Raw genomic sequence first — 24,101 nt, 5'->3', positions numbered from 1 at the left:
CGTGGTTCTTCCTGGCAGAATTCACCCTTCATACCCTCTGTTACATTCTTTTAACTGTTGACTTATGCTTTTTTCCTGGCTTTTTCCCCAACCCACCTTAGACTAATGCCTCACCTGTTTTGTTAACACCTTCTAATATTTATTTTTCTTTTTTCTCAAATTTAAATATTTGTGTGTTGAATTAATTAGGACACATTCCTTCAAACAGGACAGTACAGAAAACCTCAAATTGTTAAGTTTGTTGAGTAAAATGAGTCACTGGGAGAAGTCTACCAGGAGAATAAAAACAATGATAATGAGAACAGTAATAACCAATAAGCAATATTTTCAAGGTGTCTTGCAATTACCAAACACAGAGTCATCGCCTCATCCTCACTGTCCCAGAAGATGAGTTTTGTGATTCACTGAAAGTCAAACAAGTGTAATAGTGACAGGACTCAATTCCCAAGCTCTCACTCCAAACCCTATCTTCTCCCCAAAATGCCTTTTAAAGAAAAGATTTCTGTCTCATCAGCCAGCTCATCTGGGTCACCTGAAAACCTCAAGCAAAAATTCCCCAGGTCAGCATCATGCCTTCTCCAAGAACAAGCATCTTCAAAAAGAAACCAAAAGCAATGAAAACCAAATACTAATGGCTTCTGGCTTCTCTTCAGGGGTAGCAAGTCCTAGTTCTTTTTCCTTATTTCATGTGAAAAGTTATAACCGCCAAGGGGAGCTGTGGGCTTTCCAACGGTGGAGCAGAGACATGAGCTCAGAAAAAGCGACCTTCAAGGAGAGATGCTCTCCTTCCTCCCTCTACCAAGGCCAAGTACACATTCACGCTCTTCCATTTTATTTTACTGAATTTAAAGTCAGTGAGACCGTAAAGGACTACCTTTGTATTACATTTTCTTATCCTTCTGCTGCTTTCATAGCAAAACTAAATACGTGGAACACCAAGTCTTTATGAATCTTGTCTCCAACGATGGAATTGAGTATGCACTTTTTGAGGACATCAGTTCATTCAAGATCATAAGACAACTTTAGGGAAAAAAAAATCCTTAAGGTAAGAGATCTATAGGTCAAATGGACTTCCCTTTCTGGTCTAAATGTCATGCTTGTGAAAGTGCTGTGGTATAAACAGCAAAGTACTGAAATGAGAAGTTATCCCCCTGCTGAATAAACCAGACTCTTAGCTGACTGGTTTGCAGCTCTACCTTTCCACCTGTGGCTGGTACCTTCTCATCTCTTGGGTCTCCACACAAATATCACCTCCCAGGACAGGAGTCCCTAATTTGCAGAATCTAGTGTCTGAAGATCTGAAGTGGAGCTGAGGCAATCACAATAGAAATAAAGCGCACAAAAAAATGTAATGTACTTGAATCATCCCCAAACCATCCCCACCTCAGTTCGTACAAAAATCATCTTCCCTGAAACCCATTCCTGGTGCCAAAATGGTTGGGGACCGCTGTCCCAGGAGATACCTTCTAAGATTGCTCTCTCTCCATGACTTTTTCTCTCCTTATCCTCCTCCCATTATTTTATCACTAGTATTTATCACTCTGACATTTTATTTTTATTTGTTTACTTGTTTATTGTCTGCTTCCTTCTGCTAGAAGGTAAGACCTTTATGTGAATTTGTCTTAATTATTGCTGTTTTCCCAGAAATGAGCTTCCTGAATTCAATTCCCTGAATAAACATGCAGGACGCCACTTATAAATCAAAGACTTCTATTTTTTTCTTTATATGTTGCCGAACTTGTAGAATCTGGGGATACCATCAAAGATAAATAGGAGGCCAACATCTGCACACTGCTAAGGATTTCACAGCACAGACACTCCAGACAGAGGTCTCTTTACTGAGAACGCTTCAGTTTCCTCAGCACAAACGCAGTATTTGAGTGAGAGACACAAGCCCAGTAAATCTGCATCTTATCTGAAATTCTGAAGAAGAGAAAGTGAAACAGAGAAACATTTGTTCTGAATTTGCTGTGAAGACTTCAAAAAAACTCACAGTGCCTGAAATTCACTCTGTGGGTTCCTTTTAAAGATGCAATTTGGTTTTGAAACCTTTTGCTCTTTAGAGGTAAAGAAGAGAGGAAGATTCATTTACTCATTCAACAAACAGCTCAAATATCACTGAAAGGGTTCCCTCATCCTAAGTTCTAACAGACTCCTCCCCACCATTCCATCATTTTCTAGTTTATTATACTATTAATTGCCCCGGAGTACTTATCTCTAAAGCTTTATTTTTATGACTGTGTGTGCGTGCTCAGTCATGTCTGACTCTTTAAGACCTCATGGACTATAGCCCACCAGGCTTCTCTGTCCATGAAATTTTCTAGGCAAGCATACTGGAGTGGGTTGCCATTTCCTACACTAGGGGATCTTCCCGACCCAGGGATAGAATCTGCATCTCCTGCACTGGCAGGAGGATTCTTTATCACTGCACCACCTGGGAAGCCTTATATTTTTATTAATGTTTTACATATTTAGTGTCTGATTCTTCCAGTTAGAATATATAATAAGCTCCATGAGAGCAAGAGTCTTGCCTCTTCTCCACTAATGCTTCTCCAGAACCTAAGAGTTCACAACACATGGAATATTCTCAACAGGCAGCTGTTGAGTAAATGAAGGAATGAAGATGCGTGGGCTCTGTGAAGGCTTTTTTGACATCTCTTGCCTCATTTTGGCATTCTTGCATCTCGGAATACTCTGCATCCATCCATCCTTCCCTTTCACCAGGAATTCAGTTGTGAGGGTTCTCGTCCCCAAACAGTTGTGTAGGACCACTGAGTCTTTGGGCTTCCCTGATGGCTCAGAGGGTAAAGAACCTGCCTGCAATGCAGAAGACCCAGGTTCAATCCCTGGGTCAGGAAGATCCCCAGGAGAAGGGAATGGCAATCCACTCCTGTATTCTTGCCTGGAGAATCCCTTGCAAAGAGGAGTCTGGCAGGCTACTGTCCAAGTGGTCGCAAAGAGTCGGATAAGACTGAGCAACTAACACTACTACCACTAGAGTCCTTTGCCGCTTCATGATACCAAACTGGCATAAACAACACAAGCTTGTTTGTGATTGCTTCACACACTTCTATGTTGTTTTCCCACCAACACTGTAATCTGCCCAAAGAAAAGGCCTATGTCTTAGGCTAAGGAACAGAGAAGGAAGAGAAGGGTTTTGAAAAATGGTAATAAGTTTTAAAAATACTAAATTTGTATACCTAAGGTATATGCAAGTAGAAATGTCCAATAAGAAGTTTATGTGTATGGATAGGATGTCAGAAAAGGAGTTTATGCTGTAATTGTTCATTTGTAACTTGTCAGCATCTGTTCAGGATGACAAATTGAGTGCATGCGCTCACTCAGGGGGAGTGCAGATGTCGAGATGATGAGTAGCAAAGGGTAGAGCCACGGCACTTGCACCGCTTCAGGGCCGGGGAGGGAAAGGAGGATGAGGAGGGACCACATTTGTGGTGGGAGAGGGACCAGAGGAGTGTGTCCCTGTGGATGCCAAGAAAGGTGACACTCAACATGGTAGAGAATGGTCAGTGACGGCAAGAGTCCCAAAGAATCCAAGTTGAAAAGACTGGAAAATGTCCACTGGATTTGGCAGTGGAGTCTTGCCACAGCAATTTCACCTGAGGAATGAGAACAAAAACCTGATTGAGAGGGACTGAGAACTACTGGAAGATGAGTAATTCAGATGCTTAGCTTTGAAGACAAGAAGAAAGATAGGCTGGTACCTAAATTGGAGTTTCTATGGAAAATGAATTGAATTTATTACTCAAAAGTTGTTTTCCAGTTGGGCATTTGAAATGTGTACAGTTTATTTTATGCCAATTATACCTCAGTAAAGTGTTATTTTTTTTTAAGGCACACTTTAGAATTTCACAAAATATCAGTATCTTCTCACTTGAGAAATACATCTTTAAATTTATAATAACGTATTAAGATATTTTCTGATATATAAGTGAGCAAAATCCAGTAGAAGCGAAAACCCAGAAATGTATAAAGTAATACTCCAGGTTTACAAATAAGAAGAAGAAAACAATCAATAACAGAAGAATTTTTTTCTTATGGTAGGGAGTATAAAGGCATTATGACCTGGAATATGGGCCTGCACAGAAAAAGGAGTGGAATTACATTATTTTAGATCTACCTATGAGGCTAGGCTTTCCTGAAGGCTCAGCCAGTAAAGAATCCACACTGCAGGAGACGTGTGTTGGATCCCCGGGTCAGATAGATCCCCTGGAGGAGGAAATGGCAACCCATTCTGGTATTCTTTCCTGGAGAATCCCATGGACAGAGAAGCCTTGTGGGCTACAGCCCACGGGGTTGCCAAGTGTCAGACATGACTGAGCAACTAAGCAGGCACGCATGAAACAGGCTAGAAAATGGGCTAGATTATGACCTAAATCAAGGCAACTACAAGCCACATTAAGATCTTCAAGAAACGCTCAAAGAGCTTCCTAAGCACAGGTGAAAAGGCCTTAATGCCATCAAAGTGTCATTTAGGGTCATAACTAGAGAAAAAACATGTAGATATACATTGGATAGAGAAGGGAGGATAACATCTAAACTAAATATTAACCCTTTTCCAAAGATTCGGCAGCTATCCTAGCAGAGTTCTAAAAATTGCAGAGAATAAAATGTCAAGACTTAAACAATTACTCAAGAGTTAGTAAATTCAAAGGTGAGACAGGTAGATAAAACTGAAGAGAAATGTGAACTCAGTGAAAGCTGGTTTTTTGAATGTAGCCATCTAGAATTTTCTCTACAGTGTTATCGTGCAGAATAGAAAAAAATGACAAATTGAAAGCCAACAGATAAAATACTCATGTGTACAGTCTTTGATATTTTCTTAAAGCATACTTTTGCTCATTGAATCCTTAAAATAATTCGGAGAGATAGGCAGCGTGCCAGAGTCACAGCAGCGCCCACTGCCCCCTGAGTGATATTAATCTTTGTGTTTTCACACAATTGGACTCTGAGAGGTAATGTTTTTCCTTTGACCTGTCTTGTTTCCCCAAAACATTATCTAGGGGAGCAGATTTATCAGAGACTGAAAAATGCTTTAGGATAAGCCAGGAAAAGTGGAGAAGGGAACTTGCATGTCTGTTGAAATGTGTATTGTCACATTATTAATAGAAAAAATATATCCAAGCACTAAAGATAAGTGATATGGTTACCAACTTACTAATTAGAGCACTAGACAGGAGGCTAAGTGATATAATCATCTCATTCCAGACTGCAATTCATAATTAGAAAACCAACTTCCAGTACCTGCCACAGAATTAATAGAGAGACATTATGACATTCTATACCCCTATGACCTCAGGGCAACCAGTGGGAAGTGATGCTCATAAAAGCATGATGATGCACAAGACAAAATATTCAGCATCAATTTGGTATCCAAGATACTAGCATCTTCAGTTATTCATCGCTTTCCACTCCTCCCAACCAAATGCTGTCTATTCCCCTCTAAAATAGTGGCCGTATTAACAGAGGACTTACTAACCATTGTTTTAAGCACTTGATATATACTAAGCCACTTAATTATCATGACAACACTATGAGTAGGTGTTATTTTTTTTACATATTCATTTATAGATGAAATGGCCATGACACAATAGGTTAGGTAATCTATCCAGCTGGTACACAGCTAGTGAGTGTCAGGGCAGACATTTGAGACCAAGCAGTCTAGATTCAGAGCTCTGGTTCTCAATCCCTAGGCAACACTGTCTTCATTTTTATTTCAGGTCTTAATCATCTCTTTTCTGTACTATTACAAGAGCTTCCTAGCTGCTCTCCATTCAAGTTACCTCTTTTCACATTATCATTTTTTATTATAAAAATAATTTGCAAAAAAAAAATATGCAAATACATTCTCCAGATAAAATTTTATAATAGCATGAATTAGACAAAATCCCATTTGGCCATCAGCTGCAATCCCAACTTTCTCCCCAGGGTCTGGTGTGTCTTTTTCTATAAGTTTTTTCTGCATATAATGTATATACCTTTAAAAACATTCAGCATTGTTTGATAGATTATTAAATAAATATTATTATATTAACTTGCAAGTTTATAATTTATATGTTTTCAAGGGCATTCTAAATCTCTTGTGACCTTTTAAAGACCTTTAAAAGAAGAAAACTCCATTCCCTTTCTTGAAAAAACTACTCCCATCCCAAATGGAGATGATACAGCCCTACCGAAGTGCTCTACATTATCAGTGGAATCAAGCAAATCCCCCAGAGGAAAAGACTAGGAGAAAAATGGGAGGACCAACAGGGTGAGTGGTGTATACAGAGAAGGATGAGGAGGACAATTTTACAGCAGCAAATCCATGGATGAAACAACCCATGAATGAGGGCATGCTCATCTGTGGATGTGCCATGCAGTGAGGCCAGGTCCACTTCTGTAAAGTCTATGTAGGTAACCAGAACATTCAGATCACTTGTGCATCTCATTCCCATGGCAACCTAGTACATCAGGATAACATGACATTTCCACTCACTGAACTAGTCCCTTCATGAACGTGAATGTATTCACCTCTTGTCTACTGTTTCCAGAGTATAAGAATTGCATCTCCTGCTGTGGGACCATTACTCAGCTCAGTACCTGGCATGCAGTTGGACCTCAATAAATACTTGGTGAATGAGTGAACAAAGCCAAGGGTGTATCAATACTTCTGATTATCAAGGTTCCATGAATCTCTACCTCGACTTTTCAAAGCTTCAGAAAACAGGATGATTTGATCACCCTTAGCCACAGTACATTGATCTAAACTGTTACGGGTGTACTAACAGACACTAATGACACAAATAACCCACCTAAATTACACCTACCTGTGGCAGAGTCAGTCACCTGAGTTAACAAACATCACCATATGCTTGCTTTGTGACCTTGGGCAAGTATTGTAACCTCTCTCTTCAGCTTCCTTTATCTGTAATGATGAACATAATACAACCTTTAGGATTCAGTGAGGATTAGGTGAACTACTATAATACACAAAAGCATTTAACAATAAATGAGACATGGAGTGAGTCCTCAGTAAATGTCAGCCCTATGTCTATTTCTCCTTCTGCCCCCTTGCCGCTCCCTTCCTAATAATAAGGCTTTGAGTTTATTTACCCTGATAAGCATTTCTCTTCTCTCATTTCCATTTGTGGCAATCTGGGCAACAGTTTCTTTCTTTTCCAGTGCTGACCTACTGTTTGGTTGGAATCAGTCCCAGGGCTCTGGGCTCTAGAGATTGCTGTTAGACTATGAAGCATTATGGATCAGATCCAAGTGCTACAGCATATAGTGGCTCTTGCCATTAAAAAAAAAATCCAAACTGTTTTAGTTATTTTACGGAGTGCAGCAGATACCCAAAAGTTTATAACAGGGTTACCAAACACAGTGTTTTAAAACACAAAAATCATCCAAAAATTACTCATCTCCTCATAGACATAACTTGCTGTGTTGAATATTAAGACAGACATCTCGCTCTTGAGTTTAAAGTTCTCTCCCAAGTTCCCACAATTATAATTTCAAACCAGTGAATGTTATTCAAATAGGGAAAGGAAGAATCTTTAACTTATTTCCACCCTGTGAGACTCTTTATCCAACTTTCCTCATATTCCTGTAGACCTACCTAAAATTCCCTTATTTACAAAGTCTTAGAGTACCAGAAACACTTAAATTTATTCTGTCATGTACATACACTAACAAGTCATCCTAAGACTTTAAAAAAAATTTAAAGAGACACGGAGAAACACAGTCCTTCCCCTTTATAAATCTTGCTCCTCTCCAGCATTTAAGAATGTCTTCCCAAAGATCATTCAGGTCAGTTCAGTCACTCAAACATGTCCCACTCTTTGAGACCCCACGGACTGAAGCATGCCAGGCTTCACTGTCTGTCACCAACTCCCAAAGCTTGCTCAAAGTCATGTCCATTGATTCAGTGATGCCATGCAACCATCTCATCCTCTGTCATCCCCTTCTCATCCCAGCTTTGATCTTTCCCATCATCAGGATCTCTTCCAATGAGTCAGCTCTTCTCATCAGATGGCCAAAGTATTGGAGTTTCAGCTTCAGCATCAGTCCCTCCAATGAATATTCAGGGTTGACTTCCTTTAGGATTGATTGGTTGGATCTCCTTGCAGTTCAAGGGACTCTCAAGAGTCTTCTCCAACACCACAGTTCAAATGCATCAATTCTTTGGCACTCAGCTTTCTTTATAGTCCAACTCTCACATCCATACATGACCACTGGAAAAACCATAGCTTTAACTAGATGGACCTTTGTTGGCAAAGTAATGTCTCTGCTTGTTAATATGCTGTCTAGGTTGGTCACAGCTTTTCTTTCAAGCAGCAAGCATCCTTTAATTTCATGACCGAACTTACCACCTGCAGTAATTTGGAGCCCAAGAAAATCCAACTGTCTCACTGCTTCCATTGTTTCACCATCAATTTGCCATGAAATGATGGGACTAGATGCCACGACCTTAGTTTTCTGAATGTTGAGCTTTAAGCCAACTTTTCACACTCCTCTTTCACTTTCATCAGAGGCTCTTTAGTTCTTCTTCACTTTCTGCCATAAGGGTGGTGTCATCTGCATATCTGAGGTTATTGATATTTCTCCCAGCAATCTTGATTCCAGCTTGTGCTTCATCCAGCCCAGCGTTTCTCATGATGTACTCTGCATATAAGTTAAATAAGCAGGGTGACAATATACAGCCTTGAGGTACTCCTTTTCCTATTTGGAACCAGTCTGTTGTTTCATGTCCAGTTCTAACTGTTGCTTCTTGACCTGCATATAGGTTTCTCAGGAGGCAGGTCAGGTGGTCTGGTATCCTCATCTCTTTTAAGAATTTTCCACAGTTTGTTGTGATCCACACAGTCAAAGGCTTTATGGTAGTCAATAAAGCAGAAGTAGATGTTTTTCACTGGGGCAGAGCTATAGGGTTGCTACCTGAATGATCTCCTAGCAATTAGACATGTCTTTAAAGCATGACATTCGTTACTTCTTCATCCTGCCTTACAACCCTGAACAATGCCCTTTTTGATAAAGGCAGTGTTTCTACTATCCTGGTTAGATTCCAACCTCATCCTTCAAGTGGAGATCCGTCTGGGTACCTTATAAATATTGTTTAGAAAAATAAATCACGTTCTTGCTTTATGACCTGGGAAGTGTCAAGAATGACTGGAGTACTTTCTTCATGTATCCTTCACCTAAAGATTACATCTTTTGCACAAAGATTTAACAAGAGCCACCCAGTTAGAATTATAGTTGATAGGATTAGCTAAGCATACTGCACCCCAAAGGCAAGCAGCAGCCGGATCACTGTACCACAGCTCACCTATTTCTAAGAGCTGATCTCAGAGTTTCACATTCACAGAAGGCTCAAAACCCTAAGGAACTCACACACTGCTCATGTTGTTTTTATTCCGTCACTAAGTTGTGTCTGACTCTTTGCGACCTGATGGACTGCAGCACACCTCCCTGCCCCTCACTATCTCCTGGAGTTTGCCCAAGTTCATTTCCATTGAGTCAGTGATGCCATCCAATCATGTCATCCCCTGTCCCCACCTTGTCTTCCTGCCTTCAGTTTTTCCCAGCATCAGGGTCTCCTCCAATGAGTTGACTCTTCACATCAAGTGGCCAAAGTATAGGAGCTTCAGCTTCAGCATCAGTCCTTCCAATGAATATACAGAGTTGATTTCATTTAAGATTGACTGGTTTGATCTCCTTGCTGTCCAACGGACTCTCAAGAGTCCTCTCCAGCACCACAATTTGAAAGCATCTATTCTTCGGTGCTCAGCCTTCTTTATGGTCCAACTCTCACACTGGTATCATGCACCATTAAAAAAGAACTCTAAAGTGGCAATTAACAGCAAATGGGTCTGAATAGACCTGGGAAGAACCAGGCCTATTTTCTCACTTCTGAATTCCAGCTAGCTAAACATCAGTCCTGTGGGCCTAGTAACTGCTTGGAGGTAAGGTTGAGGGACCCAATCAGGGGAGTTACTTCAGGACCACACCTTTCCAATGCCCCAATTATCCTTCAAATATCTTTCTAAGGCTTCATATGCACCTGTAGTGAAAAATGCCTGATAATCTTAACATACAGTGTGTTCTATGATACTATTAATTCCTTAAAGCAGCTTGTTAAAGTAGCTTAATTCTTTAAAAATGGAAAGGAGACAAAGAAACACAACTATAAAATCATCCTCAGAATATTTCAATAGCTACTGGTTGACTATAAAATTCCATTAGTAATAAGATAAGGAAAAGATGAAACAATAACTGAAAATAAGCACATTTCAAATTGATACAAATCCTAGCCCATTTAAAATTATAAATTAAAATTTAGATCTCCTATCTCTTTTTTAAAAAGCAATTTTTGTCCCAGTCCCAACATAAGTTAAAACACTAAGCCACTTAAATTACAATGGTGAAATCAAAGTTTTTGCACCATTCCAAGGAAACCCAGATATACCTTTAGAAAACTGTTTTTTTTTGTTTTTTTTTGTTTTTTGACCATGCAATGAATTTTAAACAGTCCATTATTTTGTTGTAGCCTTTATCCTGATGGTGAGGGGTGAGTTTGGGAGGGGTAGAGCAGTGGTTGGCAAATCCCTGAGTGGAGCATTTTTTCATGCCTCAATTAAAATGGTTAATTAGATACAACAGAGCCTAGATGCTCCTTAGATGCTACACAATTGTATCAAGTCCTTAGTTTTGAGGAGAGTTCACTCCCATTTTAAATGATGTTCGTTAGATTTGCCATTTGACAATGCTGAAACTCAAAAAGCTCAGGAGAAAAAGAAAGCAAAAAACATTGACAATTTAGACATACCAGCAGTTTTTCAAGGGCAAAGACTAAGACTCCTTCTCATACAAATCAACATAAAACACTTTGGGAGGAGTTAGGAGAATTATCTGCTTATGATATCAACCCTAAAAATGTCTCTATAATATCTTCATTGATAATTCTTCATCCACCAGTTTCTTACAACTAACAGGGCCCAGTTCAGGAGCTACCACTGCTGGCCCAAACTGTCTATAGGAAATTATGCAAGTTTCTTTTCCTAAGAAGGGCTTCCCTGATGGCTCAGTGGTAAAGAATCCACCTGCCAATGCAGGAGACCCAGGTGACATGGGTTGGATCCCTGAGTCAGGAAGATCCCCTGGAGTAGGAAATGGCAACCCACTCCAGTATTCTTGCCTGGAGAATCCCACGGACAGAGGAGCCTGGCAGGTTACAGTCCATGGGATTCCAAAAGAGTCAGACATGACTGAGCATGCACACACAACAACCTCTTCCTAACAACAGCCACCAAAAAGAGGCAGAGAAAAAAAATCTTGGACCAGAAGAACTGGGTCACAGGATGAGAGAGACACCACTCTCTTCAATATCATTAATTCTTGATTTTTAAGGGAAAATGGTTCCCATTAGGCCTAAGAGAGTTTCTTAAATGTGACCTACATTCAAGCATAATTATCTTTCTTTCCCAATTGGCAAACATACACTGCATAACCTTGTTATAAAATCCCATAATTAATACAGTTTTAAATGTTAAGAGCCAAATTATCTGACCTAAAATTTAGTAAGGCATATAATAGTTGAAGACAATCAGAAGAGTCTGACTCTACCTTAGCTCTGCCCCTGACATTTTGAAAGAATAGCTTTTCCTTTATGCAACATGACTTATTTTATCAGTGGAGATTATCCAGGAGTTCACTGGGAGAAGAAGCTTGGAATGCAATATCCTTAACAAATATTCAGGAATAGTTTTAAATATTATTTTAAAAGTACAAAAAACAGTAGAACTAAAACATAACACATGAAGCTTTATGAGTGTAGGAATTTATTCTGTAGGCAGATTACATTATTTATTTATGCTGTTGTATTTACTGGATTTTACTAAGTGGTATCTAAGAGACATAATATGTCTTCATAGAAAAGAAATGAAAGGTTTGGATCTAAGAACCAGGCCAGCACTCACCAGATCTTAAGCTTATCATTCAAATCCATTCCTCATCTATAAAATGGGATTGTGGCAATACCTATTCCACAGTGTTGATTTAAAGAACAAATGTAATCAGTTGAAATAATTGATACCTCAAAAGATTAAACAAATGTTCAACTTGTTATTCTACCTTCACGTATTAAGAAAATAGCCAAAAAAAAAGAAAAGAAAATAGCCAGTGAAATGACACATGCCAAAAGATATCTTAAATATGTCCATTGAAAATACATTCTTACAAATGACGTGGGCTATAAATGAATACTGAATATGCATTTAGAAGTTTCAGATCATAAAATAACACATTCAAAAATTAACATGGACTTCCAGATAAAGATGACAGAGTGTGCACATGTATTTATGTTTTTTTCCATCCAGAAGCCCATTAAAATGTCAGTGAAGAATGCAAGTAGGTATAAACTCATGAGATAAGAATAAATAGTGGTCTTTAGCTGATGGAAGACTTAAATTTTGGGGAAATGACAAGTAGATGGAAATACGCTAACAGATGAAAGGCATATATTTATAAAGAAGTGAGCTTAGAGTAAAATAAAAGGGAAGTAGGTGGTATAGTAAGAGAGGTGGAGATAAGCTACCCAGAAGAACCATTGAGATGCTCAGAATTCTGAAAATTCAGATGCACTAGGGGTTGGAATGACACATAAGACTGAAAAATAGGGGAAATCAATTAAAATTCTATTTATGACACAGCTGATTTCACTACTATATAAATCATAAACCCAGGCATGGTGTTTGCCTTACTCTGAAATGTGAACAGAAAACCCAAGACTCCCATACATTTGAATAAATGCCTAATGTGAGATATTCTGACCAAAACAAACAAACAGGAAATATTGATTCCAAAATAAAAAGAGATAATGTGAAGAACAGAAATTTTTATGGAAACACTAACATCCTTAGAAAGATTGAAGAATACATTGCATCCATAAGACAAGAACAATATACTATGAAAAAAGAACAAAGATTAAGAAGGAAACTTGATTTAAAGAATATGATTGTCAAAGGAAAAAGAAGTTTTAGAATATAGAATTGAGAAATTCTCGCAGAAAACAAAATTTTAAAAGCCAAAAGGACTGAATCAGGAGAACTCATAGACAATTAACAGGAATTATGGAAAGTAAGTAGCAAAAATGGAAGGGAGAAAAAATGGAAGGGATTAATATAGGAAAATTTTGGATAGCTGAAAGACTAAACATTTCAGATTGGAGCAGCCCACCAGTGATTGTAAAAAAGCCTCTATTGATAACTTTTCCTGAAAGAAAAAGAGCAGAAAGAAAAAGCAGATCATCAAAGAATGAGAATCAAGCAGGCACGAAACTTCACATCAGCAATACAGATGACCAGGAAAAAGAAACACTGCCTTTAAAATTCTGTGGAATTTCATATTTTCTGTATCTAATTAAATTATTACTCAAGTGTAAACTTAGATCCCACTTGCAGGTGCTGATTTTCACACAATCAAAGAATCAAAAAAGTTGCATCTCACATATCCTTTCTTAGGAATTTTGATCGGTATGTACTGCATCAAAAAGAAGTCCATGAAGAAAGCAAAAGATTCACATCCCAGAAATGAGGAAACAAAGAAAAATAACACCAAGATGATTCCCGTTCGCCAGCCTACATAACAAGTACTGATTAAGGGTAGCAAGATGAAGAGCTTCAAAATAAGTAGTTTCTGGAGAAACTTAACAAAATCCCTGAATGGACACCCCCCAACGCCCCCCAAAAAATGCAAACACGAGAAAGGCAAGTACTGCAGAAAAAAAGGAAAAGACAATTAGAAACTCCAGAAAAATTAAAAATTGTGCAAGAAGTATAATGATAGTATACGATGTGATACTGTCATAAACAAGATTGAGTCTCAATATAAGCACTACTTATCAGTTTACAATTTTAGAATCAACCTATAGACAAAGATGGTAGGATGATGATGAGAGGCAAATGTTAATAGTCTTGATATTGTAGAGATACAGATTACAAGACGTACAGATTGGGAGGGAGACATGGGAGAGAAGAACCGGAAAGACAGGGACACAAAATAAACAGTCTCTTGTTAAAAGAATAAGCGTCTCACTTAAAGTTGCAAAGGGAATAAGTATTGTATCTAGAAGTGCACAGGTAACCAATAAAGATCTAAAGTCGAGATATGACTTTAGAGGTATTGAATGACTTAATCAAGTTACATTCTCATGTATCAGCATAGAAAGACAATACATAATACCCGAAACTAATAACCCAAGATTTAGCAGTATAAGGATATTGCTTAAAGAAATGGAGTAAATAACCAAAAGAACCCATTATAAAAGTTAAGTTGTATCTGAGAAGACACTGAAGAAAGAGTAGACAGAGAACCACTGTTTCTTAGTGCAAGGGTTTTTATCTTTTTTTGTTGTTGTTATCATGTGTGGTTTTTGTTTCAATAAAAATGTTTAAATTATTAATGTAAAAATACAAACAGAAATTTTACTAAGAAATGTGTGATCCACTATTATACACAAATTGATCAGTTATGTAAATATTAAGGGATAAAGTCTTCTACAATATTTTTAAATATATTTAATGCTGAGCTTGATTTTAGAGTGGGGAGATGCTCACTTTAATAAGCAGGCGCTAACCCACCCTCAAGTGTTCCAAACCAAGCAAGATCTAAAGCATCTTCAAATATCCCCTCCATTTGGAGACATCTGTGCTCATTGATTTACAATGTGCACAGGCTGCCTGATTATTTAATTATGTCACTTGCTACTACAGGAATTATTCATTATCATTTACCAGTAAGCTGAGAACACGTGGGGCTGATATCTTGATTCAGAACCCTAAACCTAAAAGGGATATAAGTACTTGGTAAATTTAGAAGCAGATTCTACTCTATAACCATGAACCTTCTTCATCTACCTTTCATAGACGTTTATCACCAGGAACTACAGGTCCATTTTGTGAGCAGCAGAGAACAAAGGGAATTTCCTGCAAAACGATGCTGAAACATGATCACTGCTGTCTATTATCGTGCCAGAACTTGCCTATTGAATACTGTCCCTAACTATTATTCAGAAATTGTTTCTTTGGATGGGTAAGACAAAGATGGGAAGTCCACTTAAATGCTCAAACAGTACCCTCTGCTGGTTGAGTCTGAGCTGAAGATTTGATTTGTAACAGGGTTTAGTCACACTGACAACATGAGGAAAGAAGAAAAGAATGGAAGTCAAGGCAAACACCATAATCAACTAATTCTAGTTACATATAAGGAAACTGACATTGAGGCATCATATTACATGTATGATGCACATGTACTTTATTAAATCCTTTGCTCCTACAAAAAATTATTAATGAGGGATGTTGGGTATTACATTCAAATTCTCTGCTTTACAAAATGATTCATCACAAGTTCCCTCAGTGAGTCTCTCTAGTGTTCTGCATGTGTGGCGTGACTTACACTCTGACTGTGGGAATGTGTTAATTGTATAAAGTAAAGTGGTTTCTTGTATCACAGCCCAGGACTCTTAAACCATACCAGAGATGTCTGCATTACTTGACATGTTTATAAATGTTTAGGAAAAGTTCAGAAATAATTTGTGCTGTCTTGCTAAGAAGCAGTGGTTTGGAGATGGCAAGTTGAATTTATCTGACCAAGGAAGGAATGAGTAACATATATTTCTGGGACAAGGGCTATCTTATAATCTATCATGCTCCTCTCCTATATTGGAGAAATGCTTAATAAATTGAGTAGCAATTAAAAACAGGTACTGTCCTACATTTAGAAATGTAGACCTCATTTTTTATATCTGTGACTAAAAAATCAATTTATATTCAGCTCTCCATGCCTATCATGGTGGGGGGTTCACAGTGTCTAAGGCATATCTTAGTCTCACTAAGCATTTGTGGTTGACAAGAAAGTCGACATATTTTAAGCCATTAACACGGTACATACTACTAGCCTTTATTCTGTTTCCACCAAAATAGGAGTGGGAGCAGGACTTAAATGCCCACATTTACCAAGAAATACGGTACATGGTGAGTTTGAGGGAAAGCACATGGTTCTCTTGGTCTAACTTTCATTTATTATCAAGACAGGGATACAAAGAAAGAATTCTCCAGTATAAGAACTGCAACAACAACAAAAAAAAAAGAACTGCAACAGTGCAAATATGATGACAGATGGTAACTGAAGCTTGCTTCAGCATTGGGGAGACAAGAATGAGTGGAAGAGACTGGTGAAATGGACAGTGTGTGCCCCACCTAAACTGGGCACACACTCAGTGCTTGTCACTGGTGCCATGAAGCCCTGAGGGCCGAGGGTTGTCAGACCTTATGCTTTTTTGAAAGGAGCTTGAAGTCAGAATATTTATGCAACATTTCCTCTTGAAGGCTCAAAATTTTCCAGAAGAGTCTGTGAGCCAAAACAAACATCTACAAACTAAATTTATCCCCCAGGCCAGCAGCGTCTAGTGACCACAGACTACAAGTTCTTTCCTTCTGTTTCAGGCCTTTGCACATACCCTTCATTCCGCCAGGAATTTTCTTCTCCCAGGTCCCTTCCCTTCCTCCCAGTTAACTACACTCATCCTTCTGGTATTTACTCAGTCACCATTGCTTCCAAAAAGTTTTTCCTGATCTGCTAAATTAGGTTAGGTCCCCTTGTGATGTACTCATCCATCTTTCTGTGCCTTTCCATCATAGCACATAGCATAGTTTGTTGTTAGAAGCTCAAGTGTGTAATTATTTGACTTTTTTTCCTCCTCCACCATGATGGCAGAGGCCATGCCTCTTTTGTGTAGGAGCCTATTGCCCATCCTAAAATAAGCAGTGGTAAGTAGTTGCTGAATAAACAGGTAATGACTTTAAAGTAATTCTTCATAGGTGTACCTGGAACTGCTCATCTACAGTTAATACCACATGATCCCTCAGATTCTGGCTTTGGAGGCAGAAAGGTCTGGATTTGAACCTCCAAGGAGCTTATCAGTTGTCTGTGTGATGTAGTTGGTGATCCTCTGTGAGCCTGTTTCTCATTTATAAAGTGGAACCTCCTAGGTTTGTGCAGAGGACTAAAGACAAATAATGCATTCATTATACACTACAAACACATAGTCTTCAAGAAATGTTAATTATTATTATTACCACTAATACTAACAGTCTACTCATGCTAGGTGGTCCATATTCCCCCTAGGCACAGTGGTGAAAGTTACTCAGTCGTGTCTGACTCTTTGTGACCCCATGGACTATGCAGTCCATGGAATTCTCCAGTCCAGAATACTGGAGACAGTAGCCATTCCCTTCTCCAGGGAGCCATTCCCTTCTCCAGGGTATCTTCACAACCCAGGATTGAAGCCAAGTCTCCCACATTGCAGGTAGATTCTTTACCAGCTGAGCCACAAGGAAAGCCCAGGCACAGTGGTGAGGGCTTGACAAATCTGAGCTTATAGGTCAATTTCTGTGCCTTTGGCCTCTGAACAGCACCAGCTCCCCTTCCATCACCACCCCCTCCAGCTCCTGTCCCTGCAGCAACAGCATTATCCCACCAACCAAGCTAATCAGTATTTAGAGAAATCAGGCCTGGAAGAGGTTTTACAATCTATTTTATCTTAACCATCAGTGCTTTTTTTTTTTTAATCAGAAAGACTTATTCACCACTGATCTTTCCAGATTATGTAGCTGATCTTAATCAACCCCTTAAGGATGCTTGATATGTATCTCAGGCACACCTGCCAGGTATGAGCTATGAACTTAAGATGGATCAATGGATATTTATTCCTAGGGTAGGACACATGATCCTTGATTTAGGATATCTGGTAGGCAGAAATCATGGTGTGTGTGTCATGGAAAGCAGGGAAGATTGGAGCCAGAGTCACTTGGACTCACATTTTTGTCATTTTGGCTCAGCTCTGTGATCTTGGCCAAGTCCTTAGGCCTCTTCTGTAAAACTAACCTCATAGAGCATTGTTCTGAAGATTAAAGATAAATGTGGCAAAGAGTCTGGCATGGAAGAGGTGCTCAGTGAATGACAGTTATGTCACAAAACAGAATCAGAGCATTAAACGCATGCCCCACCCCAACTTCCCTAAAATAAAATTCTACTTAATATACACAAGATAGCACAGACCACAACAGGCTGCACTGTAGTCTGTAAACCATGGGATTTCAAACACATAGGGGAAGAAGTTGCACGATCTTTGGGAAGTTATGGATAAACTGGGCCACAAATTGTCATGAGCAGCTCTTTATCCTCTACTTTCGCAGAAAATCAGGGAGAAAGCTGAGCCCACAGACACTGCTTCCCTGGAAGGTTGGCTAGGAACCCAGCAGTCTCTAGTCACCATCCCATCACAACCCCTGTTTCCGGCATTTGCCTTCCAAGGTCAAAGCTGATCTGCCGCATCCCATGACTCAGTTCTACATCAGTTGTAACAAAATGTCCATGAGTTTCGCCCTTCATTTATTTATTTATTTATTTTTCACTGTCTCACACTAGTCTCCTTGGCTTTCAGTCTCCCCTACAAATTGAGCCCAATATGGATTATCATTACCTCCTACTCTGACCTTCTGCGGCAGCTTCGGCCTACATGGCGGCGCTCCCCCAGTCTGACCTTCTACCCACTCATCCTCCTAAGAACGCAGCATCGTCGTCTGATTTATCTTTGTTCTCCCAGCAGCTGGTACTTAGAAGGTGCTGGTTGCTGTTCAGTTGCTTAGTCATGCCTGACTCTGTGATCTCACGGACTGCAGCAGGCCAGGCTTCCCTGTCCTTTACTATCTCGCGGAGTTTGCTCAAATCCATGTCCATTGAGTCGGTGATGCTGCCCAACCAACCATCCACAAAAGAAACTAACTGGCTGATTTAAGCAAGAAAGGAATGTATTCAAGAAGGCTCAGTAGTTTCCTGCACCACTAGGAAGCCTGAAGATCCAAATTCTAGATCTCTGTGGCTAGAAACCAAAGCCCCAAACAGCACCCAGTGTTCATCAGCAAAACACTTCTTCCCTCTCCCTCTGCTCCTTGGTAACAATTTCCCAGTTTAAAATCCGGGACAGCTCTCCAGGCCTGCCTACAGGGGAGCTGGGAAAGTGGATATCTGGCATTTTCAGCTTCTCACATGAGAGATGGCCTCCAGCCCAGCAAGACTTAAAAGGTAAAGAATTCCTACATAGGATAAGGTTCAAATGCAGGGCAGCCAAAATTAGAATACGGCGAATCATGACTGCAGCAACTTCTTAGCAATGACTTTCGAGCACTCAGAACACACCAATTATCAGCATGTTTGGGTTTGCTTACTGCTCACTACAGCACCAGAAAATAACATGATCACCACCTGTTCACTGAGATAAATGAGCAGTGACTCTAATGCCACGTAGTCTCGGCCTGGATTCCCACAACATCCACACGGATTCCTCCTTTGTCCTGAACTTCGGAAGCGGCCCAGTTCCCACGGTGCGGATGCCCAAGCCCGCCGGCCGAGGGCACAGCAGCCACGCTCAGCCCGGCTGGCCCCAGCCCTGGGGGCTGCCCAGCCGCCCCCGGCTCTGTCGTCTCTTCTCTGTCATCCCTTTGCCCTTTGGACTTGATGACTGCTTTTGGCTCACTTACTTTTTGACCCTGGGCACTTTGAAGTGTTCCTAAACTTGGGTGCAAGACAATTCTTTGCTGAGCACAACTGCCCCTTAGGTTGCAGGATTTTTAACATCCCTGGCTGTCTTCATTCAATGTTAAGACAATTGTACAGTCTTGGTGACAAAAGAAATGGATATACCCTTCCAAACTGTGTCTGGTTTGTGGTGGGAAGTGTGGGGACAGCTGAAGCACTGCCCTACAGAGACCCTGCACACACCCTCTGATTGCGCCCTGGTTGGATCACAGGCTGCCAACCCTGCACCTCAAGATTTGAGCCCAGCTGGCTGCTAACGTGGACATTAGAGTCTCACATTTCCTTGAAGGGGGAAAGCTTAATTCCAAATTAACATTGGAAAAAAAATTATCATACAATAACTAAACAGAGTAGCACAGAACTGGATTTTGTATTCCTACTCTTCTGTGTTAATTTGGGCAATAATTTACCCACTCTGAGCTCAATTCCTTCTTTTGTAAAATGGGTGGTGTTTGAGGTCAGGCTCCCTGTTTAGATGCAGAGCTTGAATTGGAGATTCCTGTTCAAGCTGTTTATTAGGAGAGTAGTCTCAGGAGGAGCGGAATGAGAGAAGCAGGATGGGGTGGCTAGAAAAGCCAAACAAGGAAACTTTGAAGCATAAATTACATGAGAGTTAGTTCTGCTTTGAGATAAGGGAACTGGCCTTTTGTATCCCAGGTCAGCCTGGCATTGGCTGAGGTCTGGGTAGGGAGGCACCTCCCACTGGCCAAGGGGAGCTCCCCTAACCCTGATCCCCAACGATGTTTCTCACAGCAGCAAAGGATGGATGGGTGAGGGGTAGGAAAGGAGACATGGGCACCACAGCACCCATCACAGGAAATGACAATACCCACCTCAAGAAATGTGGTGAGCACTGTTTGGTATAAAGCAAGTTCTCAGCCAGTGGTTTTTCCTGAGTGACACGATGGGAGCATGCCGTCGACGCTCTGAAGGTGTGGTGGGGGCACTGCGGGCCACTCCTCTCCTTGATGAAAAGGAGCCTCATCGAGCTCTCGTTTCCTCTCAGGAGCCCTGCCTTCCCTGGTCTAACCCCGACTCTGAAGGGCTCCTCCTAGCTTCTGTGCCCTAAGGAATGGCGCGGGCATAGACTGCTCAAGTCTCCAAACACCAAAAACGCAAATGAGGAGTCAGTGAAGGAAGACGGTTGTCCAAGCTCTTAGTCTAGAGCTTTCCAGAGATACCGAGTGGGTGGATCTGCATAAAGGGAGGTATTCTTGCTTCTACTGGGATGGGAGGAGGGAGAGAAAGAGGAAAGGAGGGGAAAAGGGAAGGAGGGATAACAGAAGGAAGGAATAGAGGGAGGGAGGGAGGAGAAATACCAGGAGACCTACATGGAACATCAAAAAAATCATGAATTTGATAACACTGATGGTGCTAGTGGTAAAGAATCCGCCTGCCAATGCAGGAAATGCAGGAGACGCGGGTTTGATCCCTGGGTCGGGAAGATCCCCTGGAGAAGGGCATGGCAACCCACTACAGTATTCTTGCCTGAAGAATCCCGTGGACAGAGGAGCCTGGCGGGCTACAGTCCATAGGGTCACAAAGAATCCAACACACCTGAAATGACTTAGTACACACATGGCAAAAAAAAACGGAAATAGAACCAATGACGGAGCACAGGGGCCGACTTTCTCCAAAGAAGGAGCCAACAACGAATGTTTCAGTGAAGTCACATAATGCTCTGGCTCCTGCGAAGACAGGAAGACAGGCAGAACTAACAGAAGGTGACTTGCAAGGTCACCTGCGCCTTCCAAAGATGTGAAAATTTTCTTGGCAATAAAGCATTTTATTTTGGGGAAGACGGATACAAAGAAAAATACTGACAGAAGAGACGCTGTGCTCAGGGCCACCACATATCAGGGCTTGTGACTTCGTCTTTGTGGTTTGTTAACGTTCCTGAGGCTCCCCAGGAGATGCTATAAAATTCTCAGGCCCTGCTCTTAGGCACTAGTCTCCCATCGCAGGCCCCTTCCTTACTGGGATAAACGACCCAATACTGCACTCTGTGCACACACCTACCTGCGTGCACCATTCAGTTCCTGTAAAAGACACTGTAAACTTTTTAAATATTTGAAAAATTAAAACTTAGTTTAAAAAAATTTCTAACAGTAATAAATGCTGATAAAAAAAAAATCAGAAAACCTGCATAAGGAAAAAGAGGAAATAAAAATCACCCACTACACACAATGATTGTTAACATTTTGTTGTGTATGCTTGCAGATATTTCCTGGGCATGTATGTGTGTCCACACACATGCATGCACATTACCTCGTACCCTCACACATCCTCATGATCATGCTGAGCACTATTTTGTAATCTGCTCTTTCCACTGGCATCTTTTACATCAACCGATATCACATGAAATGATATCATTTTAATGGCAACACAGAATTTCATTATATGATTATACCATAACTTTCTTAATCAATATATTTGACACATATAATTGCTTTGCTATTGTAAACAATGCTGTGATGAACATCCTTAGCTAAAACGTGAAGTACATTCATAATTAGTCACTTGGGATAGTTTCTTAGAAATGGTATTGTTGGGTCAAAGACTTTTCACTTTTGCAATTTTATGCATACTGTCAAATTACCTTCCAGAAAGGCTGCAACTATTTTTATACCCACAACTTGTATGTGAGAATACAACTGACCCTTCCTTTGATCAACACTGTGTGATTTAGCCTTTGCCAGTTTCAGAGCAAAAATGATGTATGATGTAAATTTCAGATATTTCAAAGGAAATGCCCACTGTTTAAACAACTCAACACACATGGGTTTCTCCCAGATTTCTGCCTAACTATATTTTTTTTTGTACTTATAGTATCAGTTAGCATAGACATTCTGAAAATACTGGCCTAAAAAATTATATCTAAGGATACACACATTGAGTGAGCAACTTTCAGGTTTATGAAATAGGTTTTTAATAGTAATTGACATCTACATTACTTTCAGAAGTTTAGGTTTTAACTCAAGATAAGCAACTTGCCAATCACAGTTATCGCTCACCTGGCTGGTTAACAAATAAGAAATTGTTTTTAACCGAAAGTTGAAAATTTGTCCAAGTAAGTAGAATGGAGAGGATAACACACACAAAGATACTTGATGAAACAGTAACTGTATTCAGCAAATAAACAAAGTAAGTTTGGCATTAGAGAACTTAGTTCCCTCCCAGCTTTGTCCCTGATTTTTCTGGCCTTTGAGAAGTTACTTAAATGTGTCCTCAAACAGAAAAGTAGAAATGAATCCTACATTCCTACTTTTCTCCACCCCAGTCCTCATTGGACATGCCTTTTGTAAGAGTTTATTATAAACTATCTGCTAATCACTTTGAACTTCTTGCAAAGGAGTGCTTATATTTAGAATTTTATCCTATGGGGTTCTTCACTAGTTGAGTAAATGTCTTATGTTTCTTAAAAAGTATTACACGAGTGACTCAATAGGACAATAACAAAAGCTGCCCATTCTCACAAACTACCAGTTTCTGGAAAGATTCCCCAAGATTGTCTCCTTTTATAAATACCTAGAAATATTAATGGGCCTTCCCGGTAGCTCAGTGGTAAAGAATCTGCTTGCCAATGTGGGAGATGCAAAAGACATGGGTTTGATCCCTGAGTTAGAAAGATCCCCTGGAGGAGGAAATGGCAACCCACTCCAGTATTCTTGCCTGGAAAACTCCATGGACAGAGAAGCCTGGCAGGCTATAGTCCATGGGGTCACAAAGGGTCGAACATAACTGAGCACACACAAGAAACATTTATAATACTTTTCCGTGACAACTTTAAACATTTCTCTTTTTTCCTCTCAAATTAAGATTCAACTCGAGGGGCTTCCCTGGTAGCTTAGTAGTATAGAATCCGTCTGCCAATGCAGGAGACACAGATTTGATCCCTGGTCCAGGAAGATCCCATATGCTGCGGAAAAACTAAACCCATGTGCCACAACTACTGAGTCTGTGCTCTGAAACCCGTGCTCTGCAACAAGAGAAACCACTGCAGTGAGGAGCCCATGCACCTCAACTAGAGACAAGCTCGTGCAGCAACAAAGACCCAGCACAGACAAAAATAAAATAAATAAATAAAAATTCTTTAAAAGACCTTGCAGGAAAAAAAAAAGATTCAACTCTATATAAGCCATTTTTCTGAGGAAAATAAAATGTAACAGGAAAGTTAAATATCCTCTTCTAAGACAGTATTGATCCTAGAATTTACCTTCAGTATAATGATAGCTTTATTAAATAAAAAGGAAAGGTTACAATAAAAGTATACTTAGATCGCAAGTCTGGTTCCAAGTTTAGACACATTAAAATGAAATAGGGAATGCACATCACAGAATAGGAGAAATATGGAAACAGTGATTGTGGCTAAAAACTATGAGGCGGATCCCAAAATGCTGGGCACTGGGCTGAGCGGCTTATGCCTGTCATCTTCTTTATCCTCACTA

At 40.1% G+C, this 24,101-nt stretch overlaps 1 long non-coding RNA gene across 2 annotated transcripts in view; it reads right to left on the bottom strand.

The window, feature by feature from the left end:
• The window catches only part of LOC122427079, a 168,428-nt gene that overhangs the window by 32,473 nt on the left and 111,854 nt on the right, over positions 1-24,101 (bottom strand). For both annotated transcript variants that reach the window (XR_006265349.1, XR_006265350.1), the window contains one exon: positions 6,828-6,925. This is a non-coding gene — a long non-coding RNA (uncharacterized LOC122427079). The remainder of the gene's footprint in view (positions 1-6,827; positions 6,926-24,101) is intronic.

The sequence above is a fragment of the Cervus canadensis genome, chromosome 25 (assembly GCF_019320065.1).
Source record: "Cervus canadensis isolate Bull #8, Minnesota chromosome 25, ASM1932006v1, whole genome shotgun sequence".
Classification (NCBI taxonomy): domain Eukaryota; kingdom Metazoa; phylum Chordata; class Mammalia; order Artiodactyla; family Cervidae; genus Cervus; species Cervus canadensis.
This window is presented reverse-complemented; position numbering and strand designations above follow the sequence as displayed.